Source organism: Vombatus ursinus, unplaced genomic scaffold (genome assembly GCF_900497805.2).
Source record: "Vombatus ursinus unplaced genomic scaffold, bare-nosed wombat genome assembly UNPS02009918.1, whole genome shotgun sequence".
Classification (NCBI taxonomy): Eukaryota; Metazoa; Chordata; class Mammalia; order Diprotodontia; family Vombatidae; genus Vombatus; species Vombatus ursinus.
The window spans coordinates 5,328,700-5,340,495 of record NW_020949696.1 but is presented as its reverse complement, the minus strand read 5'-3'; the positions used below and the strand labels follow the sequence as shown (position 1 = coordinate 5,340,495).

General features: G+C 41.3%; 1 protein-coding gene across 5 annotated transcripts in view; it reads left to right on the top strand.

Annotated features, from left to right (window-relative positions):
- Nucleotides 1-11,796, top strand: part of GNG7 (G protein subunit gamma 7) — a 373,686-nt gene that overhangs the window by 343,538 nt on the left and 18,352 nt on the right. The gene's annotated exons all lie outside the window — the stretch shown is intronic.

Sequence of the window (11,796 nt, the reverse complement as noted above, 5' to 3'; positions counted from 1 at the left end):
CTACTACTACTACTACTACTACTACTACTACTACTACTACTACTACTGCCACCACTACTACTACCAGTACTACTACCACCACTACCACCCCTACTACTACCACTACCACTACACTACCACTACTCACTACTACTACTACTACTACTACTACTACTACTACCACCACCACCACTACTGGAGGGATCACTTGACTCTGCAGGCTTCCCTCAGGAAAAAGAAGTCTTCTCTCTACTTGATCTCCTACCTCGGTTTCTGCTGACCCTGCCTCTTCCAGGTCTAATCCTTCTTTTTCTCCAACATGCCTTTAAAGGCTAAGCCGAGTGGTAGAAATTGACTGTAAATCCGTCAGTCATCTCCTCTGTGGACTAAACTAGAAAAGGAATCTCCTACCTTGTTAAGATGATTTCGTTGTTGGCAAAATCAAACCTAGTTGGGCACTTGACACCTTGTATGAAGAGAAGCCATCAATGCAAATGTGTGCAGACCTGGGACAGTGCCTGGGTAAGATCACTGCATACATGAATGTACTTCATGCTTCAACCCAATTAAGGGTTTTCTTTGAACCCCAGTTTCTTCATATATAAAAGAGGGATAACAATACATACACCACCTGCTATACCAGACCTTTTATAAAGAAATTGCTTCATAAAACTTAAAGCACTATAGAAAAGGGAGTGGTTATCCATTCAAATCCATAAGCATTTTTTCAGCCCCAGCTGTGTGCAAGGCCTGTGACCTCCCTGTGTGGGGATACAAAGGTACAAAGACAAATGCTGGAGTTCTACCCTCAAGAGCCACTTTTCCAACTTAACTACAAAATAGAAGGTTATATGGGCATAGAAGTCCAGACAAAGTGTTTTGTTTTGTTTTTAATTCCAGGAGAGAAGGATCTCTAGGTTAGGGAGATCATGGAGATTTCATAGATGAGAAAGCATCTGGGTTGGGCAAGTCAGTCTCTAGGACCCAGGCAATAACCCAGGACTGTTAAATTGCAGAATACTTGCTTCTCTGTTTAGTTTTTTTCTCTATACATTTTCTCATTGGGTGACCTCATAGCTCCCATGGTTTTAATTATCATCCCTATTCAGATGACTCCAAAATCTATTTATCTATTCTTCATCTCTCTCATGAGTCCCAGTCATGCATCTCCCACTGACTTCCTCCCCACAGCTTCTTTCAAGTCTCAGCTAAAATCCTGCCTTCTATAGGAAGCCTTTCCTAATCCCTTTTAATTCTAGTACTCTCTGTTATTTACTATTTATCCTACATAAAGCTTGTTAGTATGGAGTTGGGGCAGGGACTGTCTTTTGACTTTCTTTGTATTGCTAGCACTTATCACTGTGATTGGCAAACAGTAGGCGATTAATAAATGTTGATGAATTGACTATTTCAGACTGAATACCCACAGACAATTCAAACTCCACAGCTCCCACACAGAAGTAATTGGGTTTTTTTTTCCCCAAACCCAGTCTCTTCCAAACCTCTCCATTCTCCCTCCCAAACCTGTCATTTCCTCAGTACTCTCCTAGGCCATTACCCCATTCTGTCCTCCATTTCCACCCTCCCCAATCTCAGCCAAATCAGCAAATTCAACACAATTCTGTCTTTGCCTCTTAAATCCTCTCCCTCCAATTGCAAGTCATGGTCCTCTTCAAGATTGAAAGACAAACATAGCCTGTGAGTAGTCTGAGCTACCTGAATGGGGACCCAGCTGGCCAGTTCCAGTTGGATAACTCAACTTGTCCCTTCTCATCCCCTATCCCACTTCCCTCCCCTTCCCTCCCCTTCCCTTCTCCCCTCTCCTCCCTTCCTGTCCCCTCCTGGTATTCTGCCCAAAGGAAGGTAAGTTTTGATGGCCGAAAGATGCCTAGTTAACTTGGGGTTTATTGCCTAGATCTCTCTCTCAAAGACCAAGCCTTAAACCCAATTCACTCTGGAGCTCTTAGATTGAACAACAGCTTCCTGCCCAAGCACTACTTAATGGTTGTTTTTTGGGCCCTCCTGGCTCAGAGTGAATGTAAATAGTAACTGTTTCTCTTTTGGCCAGCAACCCTGAGGGTCTTCCTCTTCCAATTTGATCTTTTGTTTTTTGTTTTTTATTAAAGGGGCTATCCCTTGACTCACTTCTTAAAGAGGCCTATTTACTGAATGGGCGCTACCTCAGTCAAAGTGAGAACCTGAGAAGACCTTAGCTTAAAAGGGCCAGGGTCTCCCTTTGCATCCTGGGCCATCTCTAGTCTCCCTGATGAATATCTGGCCACTGGACCCAGATGGCTCTGGAGGAGAAAGAGAGGTTGGTGACTTTGCATAGCCCTCCCTCACTCAAAACAAGTCAATTGTAACTCTTGTCATCATCTCCCTGATGTCATGGTTTACCTCGAGAATGAAGGACAAACCCAACAGCTTACTAGCTTGTGACCTTATGCAAGGTACTTAACCTTCAGCCTCAATTTCCTCATCCATAGTAACAGCGCCTACCCCATAGGATGGGTATAATAATAATAAAAACTAGCATTTATATAGCAACTACTATGTGCTAGGCACTGTGCCAAGTGTTTTACAAATATTATCTCATTTTATCCTCACAACAACCCTGAGAGATAGGTGCTATAATTCTTCCCATTTTGCAGTTGAGGACACAGAAGTGGACAGAGGCCAAGTGACTTGCCCAAGGTCACACAGCTAGGAAGTATCTGAGACCAGATTTGGACTCAGGCGCTTTAACCGCTAGGCCACCTAGCTGTCTGATCACATGAGTTAACTTATGTAAAGTACCTTGCAAACCATGAAGCTTTCTATAAACACTAACCATTATTATTAGTCTCTCCTGAGCTCCAATCCAGAATATCCAATTGCCTATGTTTCAAAGTAGATGTCTACAAGACATCTGAACTCATTATCTTTCACTTCAAACCTCCCTATTTCTCTCAAAAGTATTACTATCTCTCAGTCACCCAGGTTCAGAACTTTGGTATTCTCTTTGACTCCTCATTCTGCCTCATCTCACAGATATCGAATCAGTTGCCAAATCCTGTCATTTCTACCTCCACAACAGTCTGACTTCTTCTCTCCATTCACTGCCCACTACCCTACTCCAAGCCCTATCACCTCTTGCCTAGACTGTTGCAGTCCTCATTGATCTCCAATCTTTGGGTCTTTCCCTTCTCCAATCCATCCTACTGTAGACACAGCTGCCAAAGTAATTTTCCTAAAGTTCAAATCTGACCACATCATTCTCTACTCAATAAGCTCTGATAGTACCCTGTTTCCTCTACGATCAAATTATAAACTCTTCTGTTTGGTCAGTCAAGTAAGTTAGTAAACATTTGGTGCCTACTTTGTGCTAGTGATTGCTAAGCACTGAGCACACAAATATGAAAAAAAAATAGTGCCTGCCTTCAAGGAGTTTACAACTTAATGGGGGAAGACAACACTAGAGGAAGCTGAAAAGAGAAAGGAGCAAGGAAGGTACTTGGGGGCGCAATGAAGAAGTCAAAGAACTCCCAAAGTTAGTGCAATCAGGCAAGAAATAAGGAGATGTTCTGAGCTTTCTCTCCTTAAATGGAGGTTTTGTAGTTCATGTCTCTATCCTCCATAAGATGGAATACAAGGCTCATGGGATCTTAAAGATGATGATATTTTCCCAATAATGAGCTTGGCTTTTAAAGCACTTTACAATCCGATCCCAAGCTACCTTTCCAACCTTCTACCACCCTCCATAAAGTCTAAAATCCATCCAAATAAGCCTTCTAACTGTTGCGCGTGGGGCTGTTATGATAAGGCTCAAAAGAGATGATGGATATAAAGCACTTTGCAAACCCTGTATGAATGCCAGTTGTTTTATTGTTGTTATTATCATCATTATTTACATTATTATTATCCTGTAATCACCAGGCCTCCAGTCTAGTGATGCCTTCATTCCCTGATCCTTCTACTAACTTCCTCCTGAGCTCAAGCAGTGTTTCTTATAGATTAATACTGGGATGTGCTGGTAAATGTTTAACAACCAGGCTCTCTCAGCTGGGGTGGGGTTGGGGGTGGGATGTATACATAGATACTTTTTAACTTTAATCTACATTCTTAACATTTTCTTATTCTAGACAATCAACAGAACAAATCAAGGGCTGTTTTCTAGTCACACTCACTGAAAATTTCTTCACTCGGCTCTTGCAAGCTGGTTACAACTGGCTCCAGCACACCTCTGTTCACATATGTGGCTCCATATCCTATCTCCACATCTTTTCACCAGATCTCCCCCATGCCCTCATTTCTGCCTCTTAGATTCTTGTTTCTTTCAAAACTGCTCATGGATCCCTCGCAATTATCAATGCCATCCCCTCCAAAAATTTATCTTCTACTTATTTTGTATATACGTACTTCTTTATATGTTATATGTTATCTCCCTATATAGAATATAAGTTTCTAGAAGGCAGGAACAGTTTGAATTTTGTCTTTGTATCCCCAGGACCTAGCACGGTGCCTGCTTGCCACAGAGTTGTCACTTATAAATGCTTGTTGATTGTTCTTCATTGGTAGTGCAAATTTCCTTATCAGGAGCTCCTCTTAGACCTATGAAATCATATGTCTGAAGGTAATGTCTCTTTGTCTTGGCACAAAGATTGAAAGCTTCTGGATACCAGGCTGTGTTGATTTGCTGTTCTGCCACCTGTGTTTTCTGTAGTCTCTGACTTAATGGTATTAGTTCTTTCTAATCATAAGGTGCCTGATTTTTGATATTGTGACATTTTGGTTTGCATAAGCAAAAGGAGATAGTTTTTCTGATGATCTCTACCTGTAACAACTATATTTCAAAGGATGTAGGCCACAGCTGCTTGTGCAACCAGTTGTCATTTCGCCTAAATGCTACTATTACCATGTGTCTCATTGAGCATAGAAGGCAAAATGATACAGACTCGTAGGGACACTTGTGGAACCTCAGCCTAAAAAAGATGATAGGCACATCACTTCACCTGTGAGCCCCAGTTTCTTTAACTGCAAAATGAGGAGGTCAAGCTAGACAGTCTCCACTCACATCACTATCTCCCTTGCCAGAATACAGCCAGTCAGGAAGGACCTAGCTCACCAGTGCCTCTTGCGTGCACTCCAGTTACATCCATGTGCCAATCAACAGTCGGCCTCTTTATCCCATAGTTAGCAGATAGAACCAGTTATAGACTGTCTGTACCAACTCTAGGAACAAGGTACTTCCATGACACACCATCATTCCTTTCCGGAAGCCAGCTCTCTAGCCTCTTCTGCTTGGAGGATTACATCATCCTTTACACTTGCCCATTATACTTACTTCACCTTTATTGCCACATATATCCCTCCATCCTTTGCTACCTAGTGAACCATCCCTTGTAACAATGTATAAAAAAAGAAAGAGAAAGCAAAGGAATTCAATGTGACCAACAAGATTGAGGAATAGATGTTTTCTCCAGTCCCCACTAACTCTCAAAAAAACAAAACAAAACACCTCAAAAGAAGTCGTCTGTGCCTTAGGTGGAACAATTACAACTGTTTCCACAAGAAACAAAAAGCCCAACAAGGTAACAAACAGCTTTATGAACTAACAGTGTAGAATGCTCATCCTTAACACCCTCACTCAGTGTCCCTCCATCACCAGCTTCCATTTTCTGTAAAGTGCACAAACCCATAGGCTTGTGTTTTTAAACTCAAGAGATTACCCTCCTGCTGCAGTCTCTACTGCTGTTTTCTAACCCTAACCTTCCTCCAACATCTTGTTACAAGCAACAGACCTCAACTGATTAGAAATACAAATATACTGAAATCAAATCTGGAAGAAGAGAAGCAAAAAGCAATAACATTAAAAGAACATATGATCTCCATATACATAGGACACATGATCTCCATATACATAGGGTGCATAGAAACAACTTAGGCCTTCCAGAAGAACATGACAAGTCAAAAATTTCCAACACTATAATGCAAAAAGAAAGAGAATTTCTTGAAACTTCTAAATACAGAAACAAGCACCAAATGAAATAATCCACATAGAGGAGTTCAACAAACCTAATCAATAAATCAATAGTGTCTGACAGTTATATGCAATAGGAACACATTATTTGAGGCATGGGTAATGAATAAGTGGAAAACAAAATAGTGGTCACCAAAAGTATGAAAAGGTTGCCACAAAAGCTAAATTAATTTTGAGTAACATTAAAAAAGAAACAGTATCCAGGACTAAGGAAGTCATGGTCCCACCACATCTGGAGTATTGTATTCAATTCTTTGTGCCCCAGTTTAGGAAAGAAATGGATAACTTGAAGAGTAGCCAGAGGAGAACAGTCAAGATGGTGAAGGACTTCAGGTTCATGCACAGAATCACAGCTTGGCCCAGTGGAGAGATCATTGGATTTGGCATCAGGAAGCCTTAGGTTCAAATGCAACCTCAGACATTCACCTCTTAGCCCCAGTTTTCTCTAACATGGGGATAGTAATAGCACTCAGCAGGCAGAAAGACACAATATTTTCAGACATGGACAATAAGTGGATTTGCATGTGTGTGTGTGTGTGTGTGTGTGAGAGAGAGAGAGAGAGAGAGAGAGGGAGAGAGAGAGGGAGAGAAAAACAGAGAGAAAGAGAGATTTCAAATATGCTTTGAATAAGATGGCTGCTAAGGCCTCTTGTAGCTTTGAAATTCTTTGAAGAACAAGTCACACCAGGCTAACTCCATTCATTTTCTTTAGAGAAGCAATCAAAAATTTCTTAAAGCACTCACTCTGTGCCAGCTACTGTGCTAAGCCCTGAGGCAAAGAAAGGCAAAAACAGTGCCTGCCCTCAAGAAGTTCATATTTTAATAGGGAAAACAACATGCAAAAAATTGTGCAAATAAATACACACACTTACATATAATATATACATGCACATGTATGCATACATACAATATACATGGAAAGTAATCTCAAAACAAAGGTACTAGCAGTAAGGTGGGCTGGGAAAGGCCTTCTGTAGAAGGTGAATTTGTAGCTGGATCCTGAAGGAAGTCAGGGAAGCCAGGAGGCAGAGGAGAGGAGGGAGAGCATTCCAGGCATGGGGGACAGTAGGTACGAAGGCGAGGAGGATTGTGTCCAAGGAATGGCAAGGAGGCCAATGTCCCTAGAACATAGAGTAGGTGGAGGGGAGTAAAGTATAAGAATACTAAAAAGATAAGAGGGGACCAAGTTGTAAAGGGCTTTAAATGCCAAACAAAGGGTTTTACATTGAAGCTTAACAGTAGCAGGAAGCCACTGGAATTTATTGAGTAGGGGCATGGCATAGTCGTAGCTACACTTTAGGAAAATAACTTTTGACAGCTAAGTGGAAGATGGATTGGATTGAGGAGAGACTGAAGGCAGGAAAACCAGTTTAAAAGATATTGCTAAAGTCCTGGATGTAGATGGCTGTGTGAGTGAAGAGAATATGTGTATATGTATTTGTATTTATACACATATCTGTATGCATATATATATACACACACATGTATATGATCTAGTAAAGATAGAAATGCCAAGGCTGAAAATAGATTGAATATGTAGGGTGAGTGTGAGTGAGGAGTTGAGAATGACACCGAGGTTGCCAGCCTCGACGACCATGAGGACGATGGTGCCCTCAACATTGAGATGGAAGTTCCAAAGACGGGGGGTTTAGAGAAAAAGATAAATGAATTCTGTTTGAACATGTTGAGTTTGAGATGTCCAAAAGGCAGTTGGTGATTCAGAGATTGGAGCTCAGGAGAGAGGTTAGGGCTGGATATACAAATTGGAAAATTATGTGCATCTAGATGATAATTTAACCCATGGAAGCCGATGAGGTCCCCAAGTGAGATAGTATAGAGGGAAAAAAGAAGAGAGCCCAGGATAGGATAATTTGATTGGTAGAACAGGGAAATGCCATAAGTCTTGTACCTAGATTTTAACAAAGCATTTCACAGGGTCTCTTATATCATCTTTGTGGACATGGTATAGAGATCTGTACCAGGCAATAGTATAGTTAAGTGGATTGATAACTACTTAGATGACCTGACCCAAAAAAGTAGTTATTAATCATTTCATGTCAGCCTGTAAGGAAGTCTCTATCAGAATGCCTTGGGTATCTGCCCTTGCCCCTATGCTGTTTAACATTTTTAACAATGACTCGGATAGGGGTAGCTAGGTGGTGCAGTACATAGAGCACCAGCCCTGAAGTCAGGAGGACCTGAGTTGAAATCCGGCCTCAGACAAAACACTTGAGGCATACTAGCTGTGTGACCTCAGGCAAGTCACTTAACCCCAATTGCCTTACCAAAAAAAAAAAAAAAAACCAATGACTTGGATGAATAATAATATTAATAATAATAATTAGCATTTATGTAGCACCTTAAGATTTGCAAGGCACTTTACAAAGAGTATCTCATTTGACCCTTATAATTACCCTAGTAAGGAGGTGCTATTATTATGCCCATTTCACAGATGAGGAAACTGGGTCAAGCAAAGGTGAAAGAATTTGCCCAGGATCACACAACTTGTAAGTGAGACCAGATTTGAATTTAGGTCTTCATGACTCCAGTTGCAGTACTCCTTCCACTGCACAATCAGCTGCCCTATAAGTGCATAGATGAAAGCATCAGTGACACGCTTATCAAATGTGTAGATGACACAAAACTAGAAAGTCCAGCTAACATATTAGATGACAGAGTCAGGATCTAAAAAGATCTCAACAGGCTAGAATATTGGACTGAATCTAATTAAAGGAAGTTCAGGAAACCTAAATGGGAAGTCTTGGCTTCGTAACTCTTCACAGCACCTGCTTTGCAGGCCCTTCATCATAATTTCATTCATGAATTTTTTTTTTTTATCTTGGGACGGGTAGCGTGCTAGTTGGAGTCAAGAGAACTGTGTTTAGGTCTAGGCTCTGGCACTTATTGGGTACACGACTGAACCCCATAATCCAGGTCTTGCCCCACTCTGTGAACAAGCCACTTCTTAAGCCTTTGTTTCTTCATCTGTAAAATCGATTAAATCCTTCTTGTACTCCCTAACTCACAGGGGCCCATATAAAAATCCATCCCAGAGTGGGAGAACCCACTAGAGTTCTCCTGGCTTTCAGGCACGCAGCATCACCACCCTTCCCCAAGAAGGTATCAGAGGAGGACTTTAGCAAAGGACGCTATAAAAGTACTATTGAAATATGAGCCAGTTTAGGACAATCAAAAGTCACAGGATTATTAGTATCTAGAGCTAGAAGGGCCCTTAGAGTACATCTGATTCAGCAACTTCTTTTTAGGGATGGAGAAACTGAGGCCCAGAGTGGGGGAAAGACCTACCCATGAGCACACAAGTAGCAGAGTCAGAATTCAGACCTAAATCCTCTGCCTCCAAATCCAGTGCTCATTCCATTGTACCACAGTTCTAGCTATCACTGAGGGGGCTAACCTTGAACTTAGAACTGCATTAGTTAACCTTGTTTGGGGGCTAACCTCAATCTCTATCACACACAGTTCTTCAGGAGATGCCAACTGGCTTTTGCAGATGGGCAATCCTGCCCTACAAATAGGAAGTTATAAAACTTCATCCAAGGACTCCATGCTGCTATTTGATGGCATTTTTTTTCTTTCCCTTCCCCTCATCCCCCTCCTCTCCTCTGACCAGGGTGAACAATGTAGCTCACCAGCCTGCTGGGCCTCTCTTTGTCAAAAACAAAACAAAACAAAACAAACAAAAAAAACCCTAGCCAATTCTTCTTGGGCTGTGCTTATTCGGAAAATATGCCCTCTTCCCCTGGACATCTGTGGGCTGGCTTAGGCCTATCATTTGGGTGCCATATGCATCCTGTAGAAAGTTCTCTGGGTGGTGTCTTAGAAGGAATTTGCTCCTCTGGATGACTCATTCCATTTTCCTTTGTCCCCCGCATTAGTTTAACCCTTCCTGGGGAGGGAAGGGAAGAGGTTTTTTAGTTCTCCTGCCTTTGAGGGCTGTTCATGTTGACACAGTCAAGGTGAAAGTCCCAAACATTTTGGCAACACCTTCACCCGCGCCTTACCATTCTCCTCCTTTTTGTAGATGAATTATTATACAGAAGTTTAAGACTTTAACCAATCTGTGAGATCCTGCAGGATCTAAAAAGATCTCAAGAGACTAGGATATTAGACCAAATCTAATCAAAGGAAATTCAGCAAAGCTAAATGTGAAGTCATAGCACCTACTGGGTACCAAGTATGGACTTTACTAGATCAGTGTTGCCTTAGAACCTGCCCAGAATAATGTTACCAGAAGCAAAAAAGGATGCTAGAGTGTCAGAGCTGGAAGAGAATTGAGAACATATTTTGGAAGCTAACATTTTACAAAGCACTTTAAGGTTCTCAAAGCACTCCACATACATTGTCTCGTTTGATCCTCACTGCAATCATGTGAGGTAGGAACTGCAGGTATTCTGATCCCTTTTTTATAGATAAGAAAACTGAGACTTAGAAAGGGTTAATTGATTTGCCCATGGTCACAACTAGTGAGTATCAGGGGTGGGATCCAAACCCAGGTCTTGCTTCCCCCCAATTTGAGTGCTCTTTCCATAGGACCAGACTTGCTAACAAATACCTAAGCTAAAGGACCCTTACATAGAATGGCAAAACTGGTAAAAATTCTAAAAACTGTCTAGTCCATGGATTCATAACCTTTTCTTGTATCATGGACCCCTTTGGCAGACTGGTGAGCCCTACAGACAGACCCTCTCTCAGAATAATGGTTTTTAGAATTAAAAAGGAAGCCAATTATTTTGAAATAAAGATGTACTTTTTTTTCTCATCCAAGTTCATAGACCCTCGGAAATCTATCCATGCACTCCAGGTTAAGAACTCCTGATGTAGTCCAACCCCTTCATTTTGCAGATAAGGAAACTAATACTCAGAGAGGGGAAATGGCTCGACTGTGATCATGCAGCAACTTATTGGAAGAGCCAAGACTAGAACCCGGGTCTCCTGATCTCATGTTGCCTTGAAATGTGTTGGAGGTCATGGAGAAGCTATTGTAGGGAGGCGTGAGGAGACTATACCCAGAAGTTTGCTAAGACCTGTCCTAACCTTTCCAAAAAAATGATGAGTATCAATTTGTCTATATTTAGGCCACCTTAGTAATGTAGGTATTTTAAAGCAGGATGAAGAGACTCTTTTCCTTGAATTTGTTATCTTCATGCGCTTAAAAAAAAAAAAGACTCCATACTTAGAAGACTGCAGAGTTTACAGATTGCATGCAAAACTTCCTGTGAAAACTGGAGCATCTTCTAATAGAGCTGAATGCAGTAATTATGAAGAGTCCTGGTGACCCGGCATCAGGGAGATAACTTGAGTTCAAATTTGACCTCAGACACTTAATAGCTCTGTGACCTTAGGCAAGTCACTTAACTTCTGACTCAGTTTCTTCATCTGTAAAGTGGGGATAATAATAGCACATACCTCTCAGAGTTGTTGTGAGGATAAAATGAGATAATACTAATCCAAGTTTTAGTGCATTTTAAACTATTAAAGCTTAAAACTCTGTATTTGTATAGCACTTTACACATCTTAAAGTGCTGTGTAAGTGCCAGCTTTTATTCTTATGTCCCAGCTCTACCACTCTGTATAACTTTGGACAAGTCATTCCCCATCCCTGTTTCTCAGTTTGACTGTCACAATTATCAGGTCCTTCTAGAACCAAGATTCCTGGATTCTATTTTAGCTTTGAGGCATGGGTTGGGAGAGATGAACAAAATTTCCAAAATACGCCTTTAATCCACCATGGCTTGGACTTACCAATTTGGTTATCATTTACCTACCTGTCAAACTGA